At 53.1% G+C, this 12,881-nt stretch overlaps 1 protein-coding gene across 1 annotated transcript in view; it reads right to left on the minus strand.

Annotated features, from left to right (window-relative positions):
* The window catches only part of GP1BA (glycoprotein Ib platelet subunit alpha), a 51,741-nt gene extending 39,621 nt beyond the window's left edge, over positions 1 to 12,120 (minus strand). Inside the window, exon 1 of the mRNA XM_085637870.1 lies at positions 11,167 to 12,120. The gene's annotated coding sequence lies outside the window, so the exon portion shown is untranslated. The remainder of the gene's footprint in view (positions 1 to 11,166) is intronic.
* Positions 12,121 to 12,881: the final 761 nt, after the last annotated feature.

The following is a 12,881-nucleotide window of genomic DNA, read 5'->3' on the forward strand; positions in this document are numbered from 1 at the left end:
TCGCATTTGGGCACTTCCCCACCCCCACGAATAATGGGGGACTTGAGGAAGAGTCTCCTTACCTGACGCAAGAGGCGCGTCACTTCCGGTGCTCTGAGGAGGTGGGGAGGTATTTAGGCATCTTGGCGTCCTCTTTGCGCCGGACACGCCGTCGCTGCCTCTCGCTCGGGAGATGTCCTGGACACGCCGTCTGCCCCGCCTCTCCACGAGTCCGTGCCGATCTGACCTCCGGTGAGTGTATCCCCTTCCCCGCCCTCCTCCCCTCACTAGTATGTGCGGCCGGTATAGGCCATTGCTCAATCCCGGTCCGCCGAGGGAGGGGATGGGGACTAGCTCACGGAGCGGGTTTCTGAATAAACCTGCAGCAATATTTTGTGAGAGCCAGGCACCGGAATGCTCCTCGGCCGGAGATGCATCGGGCAACCGGACGGGGGCCTGGAACATTTATGTCCAGCACCTGCCTCCTCTTCCCGCCAGCTGCCCTGGAGGCACCTTGGGTTGGGGAGAGGGCAGCGGTGGTTACACACGGGTAGAGAGCCGCATCGCTGCTAATTGACCTCCAAGAGCGGTTACAGCGTTCTAAGCGCGCAGCGTATATTGTGGTCTTTGTGCCTTTTTTTCGGCGTTTTTACTAATTCCTGTTATTCTATTTTGTTTTATTTTTGAGTTCGTTTGCCCCCTGTTTTTATCCTTGCCCGCTCACTCGCATTGTAATTTTGTTGAAAGCACCGCGCTTTGCGGGTCCTGGCCCTGGCTACTTGGCATTCTGGCGGCCATATTGGGGGAGTCAGAGTCTCGGGCGGCACTAGCCTCTTTCCAGCTCCAGCGTCATAAGGACGCTCGCCCTCTATTTAAGGCAGATAAATCTCAGGGTCAGTCTTGTCAGGCTGCTAATTGACCTCCAAGAGCGGTTACAGCGTTCTAAGCGCGCAGCGTATATTGTGGTCTTTGTGCCTTTTTTTCGGCGTTTTTACTAATTCCTGTTATTCTATTTTGTTTTATTTTTGAGTTCGTTTGCCCCCTGTTTTTATCCTTGCCCACTCACTCGCATTGTAATTTTGTTGAAAGCACCGCGCTTTGCGGGTCCTGTCCCTGGCTACTTGGCATTCTGGCAGCCATATTGGGGGAGTCAGAGTCTCGGGCGGCACTAGCCTCTTTCTAGCTTCAGCGTCATAAGGACGCTCGCCCTCTATTTAAGGAAGTCATGTCTACACGCAGCGGTCTCGCGCAGCGGTTTCGCCGGAGTCACGCCAGAGTCCAGCCCGTCTGTGCTCGTCCGGGCCCAGACGGGCTTAGGGCCAGATCCTCTGGCCAATCCTCGAGACAGGGTGCCTATATATTCGCGTGAGGATATCTTGTTACTACGCCCTCCTAAGAATACCTCATGCAAGTATATTTATAAGGGCCCTAAGCTATTTACCGGATGTAAGATTTGTCAATCGACTCACGTAGTGAAGGGTAAGAATGTTCTGGCTATGGCCCTATTGAATTGCCGCTCACTCCCAAGCCACTCATTAGAAATCTATTTTCTTTTACAGGATCATGACTTGGATGTTCTGTTTTTGACAGAAACGTGGTTAACTGCGGACTCTGGGGTGGACATAGTTCGTGCTCTCCCACCAGGCTTCCTTATCTTCCATCTGGATAGGTCTTGGGGGCGAGGTGGCGGTATAGCTATTATATATAGAGATACTTTTGTATGTAGGGCTCAGATGGGGGGGGGTGGCAGACTGCGAGAGCTGTCAGTTCTCTCTACGGATTTCTAATACGGTGTCGGTGTCGGGAATTTTGTCGGCTCGTTGATGGAAACAATTACGTTACTGGCTTCCTCCACGGCCAATTTTATGGTATTCGGGGATTTCAATCTCCATTTTAATGACCCAGCGGACGCTGTGGCAGTAGATCTGCAGTGTGACCTGAAAACCTATGATTTGAGCCTAATCAACGCGGGAGCCACGCATAATAGGGGTCATTTGCTGGATCCCATCTTCTCCAACATATCCCGTCTCAGAACTCTGCCTTCTTATTCTCTTCCTTGGTCCGACCATTTCTTGGTTCCGGGAATGTGGTAGATTCATTGGCCACCCCCCTCCCTAGGGTCTACACTTTAGAGAGAGTTTGGTCTAGATTATCAGTGGATGACTGGACGATTACTCTTGAAGAGATGCGTCCTCCTTTGGTGTCAGATCCGGTCATCGCAGATACCAATTTTAATCAGTGGCTGACCAGCTCTCTCGATGTTATTCTCCCCAAAAAAAAGATTGCATAAGAGGGAGAAGAGAAGGGGTTCGGCACCCTGGTATTCCTCCGAGTTGAGATCTCTTAGGAGGGGCTGTAAGAGGAGGGAGAGGGCGTGGAGAAAGGAAGGGAGGGAAGACAGGCGAATGGAGTACCGTTCTGCTATTAGGATGTATAAAGTCGCTCTTCGCCATGCGAAGGTCCAATTTTTTGAGGAAAGAATAAAAAATGCCTCAAACTCATCCAGAGAGACCTTTAGAGTGGTAAAGGAACTTCTTATAGCTCCCGAGCCCTTGGTATCTCATGATAGTCCTGGGGAGAAATGCAAAGAGTTGGCCAACTATTTTCATAGGAAAATTGAAAGTATTCTAAGTGCCCTCCCTCTGGCTGGCCAGAGTACTATCACGGACAGTATGACTTCAGGAGACCTTGCATATCTGGACTCCTTTGGGGCAGTATCAGTGGATGAAGTCCTTAGGGAACTGGGTTCTATGAAGAGTGGATCTCCTAGGGATCCAGTGCCGATGAGACTTCTTAAGCAGGTAGCTACTACTATTGCGGCCCCGATGGCGCATTTGATCAATGCTTCACTTGCCCAGGGCTTGGTGCCATCTAGCTGGAAGAAAGCAGTGGTAAAGGCGCTCCTAAAAAAGCCAAATCTAGATCCAGCTGATTTGGCAAATTTTAGGCCTATTTCCCTGCTTCCTGGACTTAGCAAAATCGCTGAAAGACTGGTAAATCGTCAGCTGTCGCACTTTATGGAAACCAATGACCTGCTGCGTGATTCCCAAATGGGATTTCGACCCGGCCAGGGCACCGATACCGCTTTGCTGGCAGTCGTGGAGGAAGCGAGGTGCATTCTGGATGCAGGAGGATCAGTGGCAGTGATCCTCCTGGACCTGAGTGTGGCCTTTGATACTGTGAACCATCAAGTGCTTACCCAGCGGCTGTCAGCTATAGGGGTTACAGGTGTTGCCCTGAAGTGGCTTACATCATTTCTTCACGACCGGACTTATCAAGTTTCGGAAGGCAGTGCTCACTCGGCCTCTATCCCCCTCCAGTGTGGTGTGCCACAGGGCTCGTCGCTTAGCCCGACATTGTTTAATGTATATATGGCCCCTCTGGAGGACGTGGTGGCCCCATTTGGTTTCAGAATCGTAAGCTATGCTGACGATACGCAGTTAGTGATTGCTCTTTCCCATCTTAACGACAATCCAGACTCTCTGCGTTCCTGCATGTCCAAAATTTACACTTGGATGTGTGACTCGGCTTTAAAGCTTAATGGCTCAAAAACGGAGCTCATAATGCTTGGGAATAAAACCCCTTCTCTCCCTGTGACCTGCTGGCCGAGCTGTATGGGAGCTCTTCTGAGTCCCCGAAAGGAAATTAAGAGCTTGGGGATTTGGCTCGAGCAAGATCTATCTTTCAGAACGCAGGCAAAGAAAACGGCGGGAGCCTGTTTTGGCCTTCTTCGTTCTGTACGCAAAGTTATCCCTCTGCTTCCCTGGGCCTCCAGGAAGTTGCTCATTCAGGGGCTTATTGCATCCAGACTAGACTTTAGTAATATCATTTTCCTAGGCGCCCCTGAAGCGACTCTTAAGAAACTCCAGCAGGTCCAAAATGCTGCTGCTAGGCTGCTTATGAACACTCCCAGGACGCAGTCAGCTAAACCCGCTCTGAAGGCCCTGCACTGGTTGCCGGTGCGGGAAAGGGTCAAATTCAAGGCCTTATGCACAGCGCATAAAATTCTGCAGGGGAAGGGACCCCCTATTATGAGGAACCTAGCTGTCCCTTATAAGGCTAACAGAGATCTCCGCTCCAACCAGAATCATCTGCTCCAAGTTCCTAGAGTGAGAAGGGCGTGGGCTGGTGGACGCAGATTTTCGGTTAACATGGCTTACTTATGGAATGCGCTTCCGATTGGCTTGCGCTCTGAAACGAGCTTGGACCGGTTTCGTAAACGTCTAAAGACTCTTCTTTTCCCTGCCTGACGCTGTGAACATCTGTAGCTGTTTTGGTGGTTGGTCGCCCTGGACAAGCGCTGGGATGCCCGAGGGTAACTATGCGCTATATAAAAAAACGCATTCATTCATCGCCCCAGCAAGTAAGTTGCTCTGGTGGCGATTCCGGACGACGGGGGGGCTAGGGGGGAGATTGGACTATACATGTGCCTGAATATGTAATGTAAATAAAGTGCTCATGTGCAGCCGCCGACTCTGGTGCAGGAAACCAGGTTTCGAGCCTCGGGGTCGCGTCCTGTGATCCTGGGCAAATCACTTAATCTCACCGTGCCTGAATATGTAATGTAAATACGGTGCTCATGTGCAGCTGCTGACTTTGGGCAGGACACCAGAGTTCGAGCCTCGAGGTCGCGTCCTGTGATTCTGGGCAAATCACTTAATCTCCCCGTGCCTGAATATGTAATGTAAATACGGTACTCATGTACAGCGCTCCAATACCTTCGGGTCGAGTCCACGCTATATAAAAGATGCACAAAAAAACCAACAAAAAAACCCCTCTGTTTCAATGTTGGGGTGTACGATTTTTACATTACAAGCAATGGCATTTTCTTCAGGTGGGGGAGGCCTCGCCCGTCAGCGGGTCGGGCCTCACATGGTCCCAACATGACTGGGCAGGCGGTGCCAACGGGCGGGGTGTAATCCTTATGTGTCACGGTGGCTAGGGGTTAAGGTCTTCCATTATGACGGTAAAGGCTATGTGTTTAAACACCGTTATTCCAACGCTTGTGGTGTACGGCAGCAGGTATTAGAGGCTGCGTGGGCCCGGTTGCAACTGCCTCGCCATTACGTGGGGTGCCCAACGTCCAGGTCCCCCCGCATAATCCTAAACTCTGAACAGGCCCTCCTCCCCCGGCCAGAATATGGGCGGAGTGCGGCAGCTGGTGTGGGGGGGGGGATCTGGGGGTCGGGAAGACCGCTGGCCCGCTTCCTTCTGGCACCTAGTGGCTTCACTAGCATCGGACAACCAGCAGGTTGTTGCAGAATAGAGCGTCCCAACCGTTTTGGGGGCCCTCTGCCCACGCGGTGAGTGGGGTCCCCAGCCGGAGCGGCCCGGTCGATCAGGGGCCGTGGCGGGGGAAGTCATCATCAAGCGGCTCCATCCGTGGGGGTGGGGTGGGTCGTCATGGCCGAGCGGGAAACCTTGCAGGAAAACCAGGGTTCGAGCCTCGAGGTCGCGTCCACATCCTGAGATGCTGGGAAAATGACTTAATCTCCCCGTGCCTGAATGTGTAATGTAAATATCGTGCTATGTTAAGCCCTACATACCTTCGGGTCGAACCCGCGCTATATAAATCTGCAAAAAATAAATAAAATCATGAGGAAGCGGCAAGTGGAGGGCTCGCGACCGGGCACGGCCTTTGTGGTGCTCGGCGGGGCGATCACCGAGTAGTGGGAATCGTCAGGGTCTCGCGTCTGTTGTACAGTCTGCTAGCAAACCTTAGAACTGCACAGATGTGTTCATTGCTAGTAATCTTGCCCAGGGGGCCACCAATGTAACCCTGTTTGATGTGGTCCTTATTAAAGCATTAATAAGGTTGTGGCCCGGGACAAGCTTCATTAGGCACAAGTAGCTCTCATGATAGAAATGTTTGAGATCCCATTGAACACAGGCGTGTTATTACTGTACCGTAACTTGATGTGATTCACCACCCTGTTGGTTGTGCGTGTTATTAGGATACTTTCTAGCATGTTATCCCGGTGACCTTACTTGTAAACGCAGTCCATTGCGTCGATTGATTACCCAGAGCATGAGCCACGTTGCGCTCACCTAGGCATGCGCACATTTTCGACTCCCCTCGACTCTCTTTTGCATTAGTCTGCTCTGACTACATGTTAGTGTTGCCGGGCCATTTTGTTTCTACGCACGTGGTGTAATTGGTTCATCTCTGGATGTGATGTCCACATTACACGCCACTGGATGCACCATGAGCTCTGCATGTCACAGATCACAGGACTCTGCACCTCGTTGTCTCTCTGCGATAGTTTTAATACTGCTTCACGTCGATGTCATGCTCAGGTGTATGCAATCAATCCAACAGGGGTTGAGATACCACTTTTGATAGGTGTTCAAGGGAGAGTTTTGTTCTTGTGGCTCTTGTATACCTTAAACACACGTGCCCTTCCTATTCTCTAGATTCGAAGGAGGCCGGGTTCTCCGGGGGCCAATCTTCATGAATGGTAGAGTTGCGGGCGGGCCCTCAGAGGGTTTATGCTCAAAGTCACGCTGGGCAAGGGCTATTGTTGGCGGTGGATCGTCAAGCCTGTCCAAGTCTCGGGTGTGTTAAGTTGAACTGAGAACAAACAGGTAAAGCATAAAACGCGCGGTCGATTCAGTAGTTAGGAGGGCACCTGTGCCTCAATTCCATCACAAGTTCATTTGACTGCAGACTCGTGCAATGCAAATGCTGCAGTGCAGGGCTTTCACAGCGCTAATATTGGAAACGCAATTGCAATTTTATTTAGTTTATGCAAACATGCTTGCGAATTTTGCGTTTCTTGGTGCACGTCTGCTGTGCCTCCCACCACACGGTGCACATTGCGGGGGCACCCCACTAGGAGCCTACGGGTGCATTGCGCTGCGGGCATCCCTGTGTAGGCCCGACGAGGTGAAGCCACGCTGGGGTGGGTGCGTGCCCCTGCGATTTGCCCTCCATGCTTCCAGGGGAAGGGGGCCTAGTGCTCTGCACCATGAGCTCAAAATTGCTTCCCGTGCCTAAGCATCAGCTCATGCCCCCCCCGACCTCTTGTGTAGGGGGCGCCGGCATCTTTGTAACTGCCTAAGCCCGGACAGCTGCATCTATGCTCAGCGGTCGTCCCTGACGGGCCAGTGTACCATCTGCAATATAGGCATAAAATAAAGAGTGCTTATGGGCGTGTTTAAAACACCACGTGATAGAGACCCCCACTTCTTTAAACTATTCTCTGGAAGTGCATCCTCCCGAAACAATGTAATGGCACGCGCAAATGTGTAGATACGTTTGGTATAGGATGTTTGCTTGACTGGAGAGTGCTCGGATACTAGTTAGGCAGCGTCTGGGTTTCACTCGGGTGGAGTTCGGGGCACGTTGGGTGTTTGTTCATTCTCTTGGTGCTGCTCTAAAACACTCAGGGTCGGGAGGAAGGCAGCAGTCCAGCACAGACATAATAAATAAATAACCTTCATTTGTCCCTTAAAGTCAAATGTTTTAATGCGAGGGAAATATGGGCGCTGGACACCGGCTCTAGCCTTTCTTGGGGCCACCTGATGGAGCCTGCTCTGAAAGGGGCGTGAGTAATAAGGGACCAATGTGTCACATGATCCAGTAAGGGGATCACCCCCAAAAGGGTAGCGCTGATTGGATTCTCCACAGTGCGTGGCTCATCAGGCGGGCAGGGCAGCATAGGTTGGTACGGCTGCCGGCCCTTGGATCGCCCGTAAGATAACCCACCATATTGCCTACTTTTTCATGGAATAAACCTGCAGCAATATTTTTCCCAAACAAAAGTTGTGTTGTGTATTTATTTATGCATGCATATTCTGTTGTGGTGCGGGTGGGGTGTGTTGCCAATAATGGGACTATAGATTCAGCGTTGAGAGCGGTGGAGCCAGCGTGCTGTGCACACTTACACTGGTACAGCATGCGGAACAGCATTGCAAGCGTCGCTCACACACTGAACCGGCACAGCGTCGGCAGCAGGACCGGAAGCTTCTATCACACTGGTACAGCATGTGGAACAGCATTGCAAGCGTCGCTCACACACTGACCCGGCACAGCGTCGACAGCAGCACCCTCAGCTTCCCTCACAAAGGTAGAATAGATTCAGCAGTGAGAGCGGTGGAGCCAGCGCGCTGTGCACACTTACACTGGTACAGCATGCGGAACAGCATTGCAAGCGTCGCTCACACACTGAACCGGCACAGCGTCGACAGCAGCACCGGAAGCTTCTCTCACACTGGTACAGCATGCGGAACAGCATTGCAAGCGTCGCTCACACACTGACCTGGCACAGCGTCGACAGCAGCACCGGAAGCTTCTCTCACACTGGTACAGCATGCGGAACAGCATTGCAAGCGTCGCTCACACACTGAACCGGCACAGCGTCGGCAGCAGCACCGGAAGCTTCTATCACACTGGTACAGCATGCGGAACAGCATTGCAAGCGTCGCTCACACACTGAACCGGCACAGCGTCGACAGCAGCACCGGAAGCTTCTATCACACTGGTACAGCATGCAGAACAGCATTGCAAGCGTCGCTCACACACTGAACCGGCACAGCGTCGACAGCAGCACCGGAAGCTTCTATCACACTGGTACAGCATGCGGAACAGCATTGCAAGCGTCGCTCACACACTGAACCGGCACAGCGTCGACAGCAGCACCGGAAGCTTCTCTCACACTGGTACAGCATGCGGAACAGCATTGCAAGCGTCGCTCACACACTGAACCGGCACAGCGTCGGCAGCAGGACCGGAAGCTTCTATCACACTGGTACAGCATGCGGAACAGCATTGCAAGCGTCGCTCACACACTGAACCGGCACAGCGTCGGCAGCAGCACCGGAAGCTTCTCTCACACTGGTACAGCATGCGGAACAGCATTGCAAGCGTCGCTCACACACTGAACCGGCACAGCGTCGACAGCAGCACCGGAAGCTTCTATCACACTGGTACAGCATGCAGAACAGCATTGCAAGCGTCGCTCACACACTGAACCGGCACAGTGTCGACAGCAGCACCGGAAGCTTCTCTCACACTGGTACAGCATGCAGAACAGCATTGCAAGCGTCGCTCACACACTGAACCGGCACAGCGTCGACAGCAGCACCGGAAGCTTCTCTCACACTGGTACAGCATGCGGAACAGCATTGCAAGCGTCGCTCACACACTGAACCGGCACAGCATCGACAGCAGCACCGGAAGCTTCTCTCACACTGGTACAGCATGCGGAACAGCATTGCAAGCGTCGCTCACACACTGAACCGGCACAGCGTCGACAGCAGCACCGGAAGCTTCTATCACACTGGTACAGCATGCGGAACAGCATTGCAAGCGTCGCTCACACACTGAACCGGCACAGCGTCGACAGCAGCACCGGAAGCTTCTCTCACACTGGTACAGCATGCGGAACAGCATTGCAAGCGTCGCTCACACACTGAACCGGCACAGCGTCGACAGCAGCACCGGAAGCTTCTATCACACTGGTACAGCATGCGGAACAGCATTGCAAGCGTCGCTCACACACTGAACCGGCACAGCGTCGACAGCAGCACCGGAAGCTTCTATCACACTGGTACAGCATGCGGAACAGCATTGCAAGCATCGCTCACACACTGAACCGGCACAGTGTCGACAGCAGCACCGGAAGCTTCTATCACACTGGTACAGCATGCGGAACAGCATTGCAAGCGTCGCTCACACACTGAACCGGCACAGCGTCGGCAGCAGGACCGGAAGCTTCTTTTATACATCAAAACACACATAGCATGGTAGGTTAGTGCAGTGTCTCTTACACACCGAAGAGGTAAAACATAAGCAACAGAAGTGCAACCTCTTCACACACTTAGAACATGTACAGCATAGGCATAATTTTACAAGCTTCACTCATCTACTGCACAGGCATCACGTGTGGCAGCAGTGTAACCCCGTTTTACGTTCAGAACAGGTGCTGCACCGCGAGCCGCAAGGCAAGCTTCTCTCACACAAACACGTGATGGACAGAATGCAGGACAAATCAAACATCCACCCCCAGTCACAGATCTGGATTCATACGTTGTTCTTTTGCTCACTTTGCCTCCCCAGTTTAGACCTGGCCATATGCAAATCAGTCTTGACCCTGCGCCTCATGGGCAGAGTCCAGCCCCAACCGCCAAGCCACGTCCTCATTGGACAGGAAACAAGCATCCTGGGACCGGTTTGGGGGTTTTACCCCATATCAGGTAGGCTAGGATTCATATCAGCCAGGCTAGCTTGAATCCAGTGGCAAAGTGACCCACGTCTGGGCATACCCATCCCACTTAGGGCGATAAGTGCAGCGGCAACAAATGATACCCCCAGTCAAGAGATCTGGGTTAAATCCATCATTCTTTTGCTCACTTTGCCGCCCCAGTTTAGACCCGGCCATATGCAAATCAGTTTTGGTCCTGTGCCTCATGGGAACACTCCAGCCCAAACTGTCAAGCCAGGTCCTCCCTGTTCCACCCTCTCTCACACATAGAGCAGGTACAGCTCTGGTAGAAGCAGTGTAAGCTTCCCTCACACACAGAACAGGCACAGCACCAGTGCAAGCTTCCCTCACACACAGAACAGGTGCAGCATGGGCAGAGGCTCTGCATGTTTCCCTCACACATAGAACAGGCACAGTGCAGGCAGGAGCAGTGCAAGCTTCCCTCACACATAGAACAGGTAGAGCACAGAGAGTAGCAGTGCAAGCTTCCCTCACACATAGAACAGCTACAGCACAGGGAGTAGCAGTGCAAGCTTCCCTCACATACAGAGCAGGTACAGCACAGGGAGTAGTGGTGAAAGCTTCCCTCACACACAGAGCTGGTACATCACAGGCAGCAGCAGTGCAAGCTTCCCTCACACATAGAACAGGTACAGCACAGAGAGTAGCAGTGCAAGCTACCCTGACACATAGAACAGATACAGCACAGGGAGTGGCAGTGCAAGCTTCCCTCACACACAGAGCAGGTACAGCACAGGGAGTAGTGGTGAAAGCTTCCCTCACACACAGAGCTGGTACATCACATGCAGCAGCAGTGCAAGCTTCCTTCACACATAGAACAGGCACAGCACAGAGAGTAGCAGTGCAAGCTACCCTGACACATAGAACAGATACAGCACAGGGAGTGGCAGTGCAAGCTTCCCTCACACACAGAGCAGGTACAGCACAGGGAGAAGCAGTGCAGGTGACGCTCAGCATTTACCTTCGAGCCTTAGATTTTTACAAACAGGACTGGCCGTCGACAGTCTGAGCGTGTCCCACAGATCCGCCCGCAGTGCTTTGCTGTCACATCCAGGAGTGCCCTCCAATACTCCAAGTATGGCACATACAAAAGGGGTCTCCTCTCCGCCGAGTGTGTCACACAAGAGAGGGCTCCAGTACTCGGTGTCTTTGGGATGTCACTCGCTGGACTGGTCGCAGAGATCAGTGTAAATACAGTGTCACGTACAGGACTGCCCCCCACTAGTCCATGCCCTTAATGTGTCACGTACAGGGCTGCCCCCCACTAGTCCATGCCCTTAATGTGTCACGTACAGGGCTGCCCCCCACTAGTCCATACCCCCAAGGTGTCACACAAAGGATTGGGCTCCACCAGTGCATGTCCTTAGCATGTCACATACAGGACTGATTCAGTGGTCCATGTCACATGCAGGACTGGCATCCAATGCCTCGCGTCCTTACCATGTCACACACAGGACTGCTTTCAGTAATCCATGTCACAAGCAGGACTTTCTCCAATGCTCCGTGTCCTTAGCATGTCACTTACAGGACTGATTCAGAGGTCCATGTCACATGCAGGACTGGCCTCCAATGCCTCGTGTCCTTATGTCACGTACCGGTCTGCTGTCAGTGGTCCATGTTACGTGCAGGACTGGTCTCCTAGAGTCCAAGGATGTCACACGGGACTGGCTCTAACGCTCCGTGTCCTTAGCATGTCACACACAGGACTGCTTTCAATGGTCTATGTCACATGCAGGACTGGCTCTAATGCCCCGTGTCCTTAGCATGTCACTCACAAGGGCTGTCTCCAATGCTCCGTGTCCTTTGTATGTTACACACCACGGCCGTCCCTGATGTCCACTGCTGCTAAGGTCTGGCGGTCTCCGGGTGGCTCTGGTCTGTGCTGGCCTCCTTCCCACGCCCGCTCCCTCCTCACACGCTCTCACACGCCTCTTCCCTCCTCACACGCCTCACACGCCCCCTCCCTCCTCACTCGCCCCTTCCCCCCTCACACGCCTCTTCCCTCCTCACACGTCTCACACGCCCCTTCCATCCTCACACGCCCCTCTGCTGCCCTCCGAAAGTTGCACGGAGCTCTTATCAGCTGCCCTTGGTTCCTGCCGGCTCCCGTCTTCCATGTCCGGGGCCGTGAAGCCCCCCCTTGAAAGTGAAGCGTCACCGAGGGTCCTGGGGTATGTGACAATCCTTATCGACAAGGCCAGGCCCTGCCAGAAGTATGTGCTCGGGGATGGGGGCGGGGGGGGGGGGGCATGGCTCCGGGAGGCAACGCCGGGGTATCCTTAATTCAGAGGGATGATTGAAAACCACGGCAACCGTTTCAAATCCACACGTGTTACCGCTTTGAGTATTAGCACAATGTTACCACCTCAAGCAGAATTGGAAAGAAATAGCACCATGGCCATGTTGTGTATGTTCCATGTAGTTAAAGCACTCACTGCTCACCGAAACCGGGCGGCATGCCAGGGGTGGGACGAGTATGAGTCTGATAGACACAGAACCGGGGGGGGGGAGGGCTCCAGGCAATGTCAAGAGTCCCAAGGTGGCTTCAGGGTCCCCGGAGGCTGAGCCTCAAGCCATGAGTTCAGAGGAGCTTTGAGGGTCCCTGGGGGCTGAGCCTCAAGACAGGAGTTCAAAGGAGCTTTGAGGGTCCCTGGGGGCTGAGCCTCAAGACAGGAG

This window comes from Triturus cristatus, chromosome 12, assembly GCF_964204655.1.
Source record: "Triturus cristatus chromosome 12, aTriCri1.1, whole genome shotgun sequence".
In the NCBI taxonomy this organism is placed as follows: domain Eukaryota; kingdom Metazoa; phylum Chordata; class Amphibia; order Caudata; family Salamandridae; genus Triturus; species Triturus cristatus.